Genomic DNA, 6,288 nt, shown 5'->3' with positions numbered 1-6,288 from the left:
ATAAGGGGTTTTCCCTCCTATCTGATTGGCAGGGTTTCTTTTTCTCTTTTTCCTTCTCTTTGTTCTTTCTTGCTTGCCTCCTCTCTTCTTTAGGATGATACTCATTGTTGAGAGAGATTGGTGGAAGGGTGCTCTCACACACAGCTGGTAGTTCTGTGAATTGGCACAGCTTATCTGGAGGGCAATTTGGCAGACTGTATTAAAAACCCTAAAGACAAGCACTCTTTGATCCAACAATTCTACTTCTAGGAATTTTTCCTAAGGAAATAATTAGAAGTGAACACAAAGATGAATAATAGCAGCTTAACATTTAATGGGGGTTCACTCTGTGCCACGCAATATGCTAAGCTCTTTACGCTTACCTCAGTTAGGCCTTGCAGCGACATCCAATGAGATTGATTTGCCATGTCCATCTTCAGGTGGGGAAACTGAGACTCAACAAGGTGTTGTAAATTTCACAAATTCAAGCCTGTTGACCAAGTGATAGGCTGGGGCTCAATCCCCAATCTCTTTAACTCCAAAACCCATGTTCTGAACTACCTCACTATCCTACCCCCCAAAAGCCTGTATAAAATCATGTACTGCATAGTACTGTTTAGAGTAGCAAAAATTCAGCAATCAATTTAATTGTGCAAAAATGGAAGGATAGTTAAATAAATCATGTAGAATCATATGATAAAATACACAGTCATTAAAAAAAAAAGTTTTGAAAAAATTATGATAGGGAAATATTCATGGTATATTTGTTGAAAAAATATGTAAAACAGCTATTTAAACTTTTAAAAGGCACATATGCCATTTTTATGAAGTTCAAAAGTAGGAAAAGACTAGAATGTGGTGATCAAGATCCGGAGAGGAGGTTGTCAACTGGGAGGCCTGCTAGGGTGCTGGAAATGTTCTAGATCTTGGTCTGGGTCGGGGTCATACTGTGTGTACATACATAAAAATCAATCCCATTGTGTAATTAACATCTGTGTGCCTTATATAAGTTTATGTAAGTCATGTTTTGCTAAAAAGGAAAAAAACATAAATGCACAGAAAACGTCCTGTAGGAAAGGAACAGAAGAAAGTTAGTAGTGATTTTTGCTAAATATCATTTTCATTTTATTCTTTATACTATTCTGTGCAGTTGATCCTTTAACAACACAGGTTTGTTCAGTGCACAGGTCCACTTATACACAGATTTTTTTCAGTAAAGACAGTCTAGTACTGTGAGTGTATTTTCTCTTTAAAATTTTTTTTTAAAAGATTTTATTTATTTCTTGACACAGAGAGAGTGAAAGAGCACAATCCAGGGGAGTGGTAGAGGAAGAGGGAGAAGCAGGCTCCTTGCTGAGCAGGGAGCAGGGAGCCTGATGTGGGTCTGGAATCATGACCTGAGCCAAAGGCAAGCGCTTAACCCACTGAGCCACCCAGGCGTCCCATATTTTCTCTTTTTTATGATTTTCTTAACACTTTCTTTTCTATGACTCACTTCATTGTAAGAATACAGCATATAATATATATAACATGCAAAATATGTGTTGATTAACCATTTCTGTTATCAATAAGGCTTCTTGTCAACAGGCTATTAGTAGTTAAGTTTTAGCGAAGTCCAAAGTTATACATGATTTTCAACTTCTCAGGGCTTATCAATGTTCAAGAGTCAACTGGTACTGTCTTCCCTTTTCTTAAGATTTTATTTATTTATTTTGAGAGAGAGAGAGCACGTGAGCAGGGGGCAGAAAGAGAGGGAAAGAATCTCAAGCAGACTCCACACTGAGCACAGAGCTCAAGGCAGGGCTCCATCTCATGGCCTGACTGAAATTAAGAGTTGAACACCCAACCAAATGAGCCACCAAGGCACCCCTCTTTCCTTCCTTCCTTTCTTTTTTTTTTTTTTACAATATCTGTATTAGCTTCATAATTAGAAAAAATAATAATGTCAAGTTTATCATCAGAAGGGATGAAGGGAGGAAAAAATGCACTTGAGAGCCAGTTGTGATCCACACCTGGCACTCTGGGGATAGACTGAGCAGTTCTGGAAACTCCAGTCCTAGAATTGGAGTCTGGTCTTACAGGCAGGACCCCACAGTTCCAAGGACAGAGAGAAAGGAGGAGAGAAGCCCAGTGCCCAGCCCTGCTTGATAAGTAAAGCTGAGAGAGAGGCTCTGAGGAGCCTGGGATGGACTCAAAACAATGCTCTTAAGACAAATTCCAGCAACTTTAAAAGCCTGCTGGGGTGGTGCTGCACAGGGCCATTCCAGTCACAGCAACAGCTCCTGGGCTTCTCATTCTGCTGCCAGTCAGATGCCTTGTTGCTCACTGGCGATGACATCAGACCTCCAGGGAGCATGCTGGCTGTCAATCAGAAGCCTTTTCTGGCAGCAGTAAGCTATCTCTGCCTCCTCTCTCTTTTAAAGGGACAGCTTCTGCCTGGATCAGGGAGCTGGGTTTGGGCCCCCTTGGCTCTCTCTTTCCATTTAGAGTCTGATTCCAGGGCAGTGGAGAAATGAGAGTGTGCAAGGCAAGTTTTTGTGGCTGCTTCCTGAGCCTCAGCTCATCCTGACAATGAAATCCTGCCAACCAAGAAGTGGATCAAAATAAAGACTTTAGGTATAAAGAAGCTTTGGTATATACGATTACTGGTAAATATTAAATATGCTTAAATATAGAACAAGAAAAAAATAACTAAGAATTAGCAGCTCTTCCTTCTTTGCTAAGAGATACCAATTTTATTAGGTCCATCAAATGTCTTTAATAAAAACATTCCACATTACCTAGCCTCTTTTGAAGTCAGGGGCGGCATAGAATATAGTAATGGCAAATGAGATACAGACTAGGGATTTGTGGAATGCTTTCTTAATAGACTCATTTTCTCCTCTTTTAGTGGAATAAGGGCATGGTGACTGGCGCTGTAGCGGCTGTTCTGTAATCATGAGGAAAACCCCAGGAGACTTGCAAAGACACCCCACCCCAGTACTGACATCCTTGAGGCCCTGAACCAGAGGCAGCAACTGTCTAACTCTTCACTACGTGTTTGTTTAAGCTACTGTCCAGTTTTCTGTAATCGATGGCTAAAAGCGATCTTCAAGTGCTTCACCCAACAGTGTAAACATAATATAACTAATGCAAAATGGGAAGTTTGGGAAGAAGAGATGGTGTGGGGGGGAAGCATAACAGTGATAATGATTCACTGCAGGTAGTCGCCACCTGAGATTGAAATATTTAGCTAAAAACAAGGATGGCTACAACCTCCTGATGTTTTCCGGAGGGATCTTTGATGAGCCAATACCGCTTTTGGGAGAAAAAGAGCTATCTAAAGTTCAGATAGTCTTCTTTCATCTTTTCATTTACAAAAATTCTGTTAAATCTCAGTCAAATAAGTGATGGAAATGATGAAAGATATTTAAAATATCTTTCATAATTGAAGAAGAGTGTTATAATATGAAACCGTTTTTGGTTAAATTATTTTTGATTATCTGTGTACATGCATTGAAAGATGGTTGGCATGACATGTATCTCATGTGAATTATGCAGATTTGAGGCTTTTTGTTTTTGCTTTTAGACTTTTAAATTTGAAATGATTATAGATTTGCAGAAGAGTTGCAAAGACAGTGCAGAAAGTCCCATCTCCTTTATTCTTCACTCAACTTGTTCTAATGTTAACATCCTTACATAAGCTTGGTGCATTTATCAAAATTAAATTAACTTGATGATATGTATGATGTGATTAACTACACTACAGACTTCATTAAGATTGTCCAATTTTTCCACTGATGTCCTTTTTCTGTTGCAGTTTCCAAACCAGGATACCATGCTGCATTCAGATGTCATGTCTCCTCAGGCTCCTCCAGCCTATGACAGTTTCTCTGTCTTTCCTTGTCTTTCACACTTGATCTTAGCCAAAAGGCCGAGAAGCGATTTTTCCTTGTCTTTCATAGTCTCGACACTTTCAAAGAGTAGTGGTCAGATATTTTGTAGAATATCCTCAATTTTGGCTAGACTTGTGTTTTCTCATGATTAGACGGAGATTATAGATTGGGGAGGGGGCAGTGATGTAGTCTTCTGATCACATCACAGCAGGGGCATATCAACATGACTTACCATTCCTGATATTGACCTTGATCACTTGACTTTCTTACTTTCTTCTTTGTACTTTTCCAAATGGCCTTACCTGCTATAATAAGTATGTGAAACCAGTGAATCTGGAAGTGCTCATAAACTGAAGAACTCCAAAAATGTGAGGGTTAAATTTTTTATTTGAAAGAGAGAATTGATGTCCAAGCCTTGGGTGGAAGAGGGAATTGGAGATAAGTATAGCTACACCATCAATGTTTAATTGGTCTGGAGGCTAGCCAGGGTGGCAGGGAAAGATAGAAATGACTTTGGAATTTATGTAACTGCTAGCAGAACAGAGAATTAGGGCCTCATCTGGATATTTTTAATATGATATATTTCCCTTCCCCTTGTATCCCTGGCTAAGAGTGGAGGCCACCCTACTAGCCTAGTCAGAAATGACCTAAGAGAAGAGCTGATTCTGCTGGAAAATTGAGTGGATATTCGAACTCACACTGACTATACAACATCTCTGGTCTAGGTGCTTCACTTTATTCATTTCATCTTCACAATGCTGCTAGCTAAGCATAATGATCACCTCCAAGTCATAGATGGGTAAATTCAGATTCAGAGAAATAAAGTGACTTGCCCAAAGCCACACTACCAGTGAACCATCAAATATCTCTCAGGCAATGTATTGGGTGGGTACGGGAAAGCCAGTATTTGAATCTAGATCTCCAGGACACCAAACCTACACTCTCTCTTCCACTTCACACCACCTGCTGCCTGGGAAGAACTGTAATCAAGTTCAGGAATTCCAATCACAGGGAAAGATGATGAGCTACTAAAGACGATGAAGACTCTCCACTACTATCCATGAGATTCTTCACCTTATAATCTCTGCATCTCCTCACTGATTAGCAAATGACCTGGCATGAATTCTGGGTTCAGGACCCCACTACCCTTTGGATGCCTTGGACAACTACCTTCTGCAATCAGATGGAACCAAAGGTCCAGGGTAGCTGGGACAGCCTTTCCCTAGGATGCATCCACCCAAGAGAAACAAAGAAGAGAGAGGGAAAGGGAAAGAAAGGGGGAAGAGGGAGAGAGAATGCAACTAGCATCTAATGTAAGGAAGTTAGAAGCTATCTCAATGGTGTGTGTGAAAGCATAAGGCCAGAGGCCTATACTTAATTGATTGCTTGGTTTGAGATTCCAGACTCCTCTTCCAGTCTGCCCTAAAGCCAGCCCTAGTTTCGTCTCCGCTAAGGATAGATTTGAGCCACGAAGAATTGTTTTTTTATTGAAGCTTATTTAAGTTTAGTTTTTGTAACTTGAAACCAAAGTATCCTAATGAGAACATTTGCCTTATTCTAGTTTCTGTTCACTCTTAACATCACTGTGCCTGTGGCTTCTGCCTACCTGGGCCCCCAGGTCTGTTTCAGGCTCTAAAGTCAGAAAGACTGAGAGTCAAATCCCAGTTCTTGCATCAACAAGCTATGTGGTCTTAAGCAAGGACTTTACCTCCTTGAATGTGTTCAGTCTGATAAAATGGAGTGATAGTATTCCTGCAAGGGGATTTATAAGACTTAAACAAGATAATGAATGCAAAGTGCCTAACACAACACAAATTTAACTTAGCATTCAATAAATGGCAACTATGATTATTAGCATTATTCAATCCTCCTTGCCAACTGGCCACAGCTTATTGATTTCCCAATTCCATGAGACACCTGCAGACCTAAGCCATTTTTTTCTCACCACATTATTCATATGTCACTGGAAGCCTATGGATAAGTCCCCTTGGGGGAGGAGTCTACCTCAGCCCCCTAAGTAACAATTCAGAGCTGGCATTCCAACAAAGGTTTGGAATTGTGTGGTTGACATATGTCTGGTGGTTTGCCAGTAAATATTTCACAACTAGCAGTCCAAAATAAACGATAACAAAAAATGTGGGTTTTTTTCCCCCAATTTCCATGGTGTAAATTCTCCTGCCATGTCTGATTCCAAACTATCAATGCAATGTCATTCAATACAGAGTTGAGAAGTATGTGTGCAATTGACCCTCATGAGCTAGAGCTGGCCAGGTCCAGCACACCACTGCCTGTGCAAGGTGGAATTTCTCCAAAAAGAGAATATGGGCAGGGAAACCATTCCAAAAGATGTCTACTAGAATAGTGATTAAAGGGGTGGTAGGTGTGTCTTAAGCTGGGTTCCCTGGAAGCAAGGTCTGAAATGGAGTTCTTGTTC

Source organism: Nyctereutes procyonoides, unplaced genomic scaffold (genome assembly GCF_905146905.1).
Source record: "Nyctereutes procyonoides isolate TBG_1078 unplaced genomic scaffold, NYPRO_anot_genome, whole genome shotgun sequence".
In the NCBI taxonomy this organism is placed as follows: Eukaryota; Metazoa; Chordata; class Mammalia; order Carnivora; family Canidae; genus Nyctereutes; species Nyctereutes procyonoides.
The sequence above is the reverse complement of the archived record's forward strand: the minus strand, read 5'-3'. Positions refer to the sequence as shown.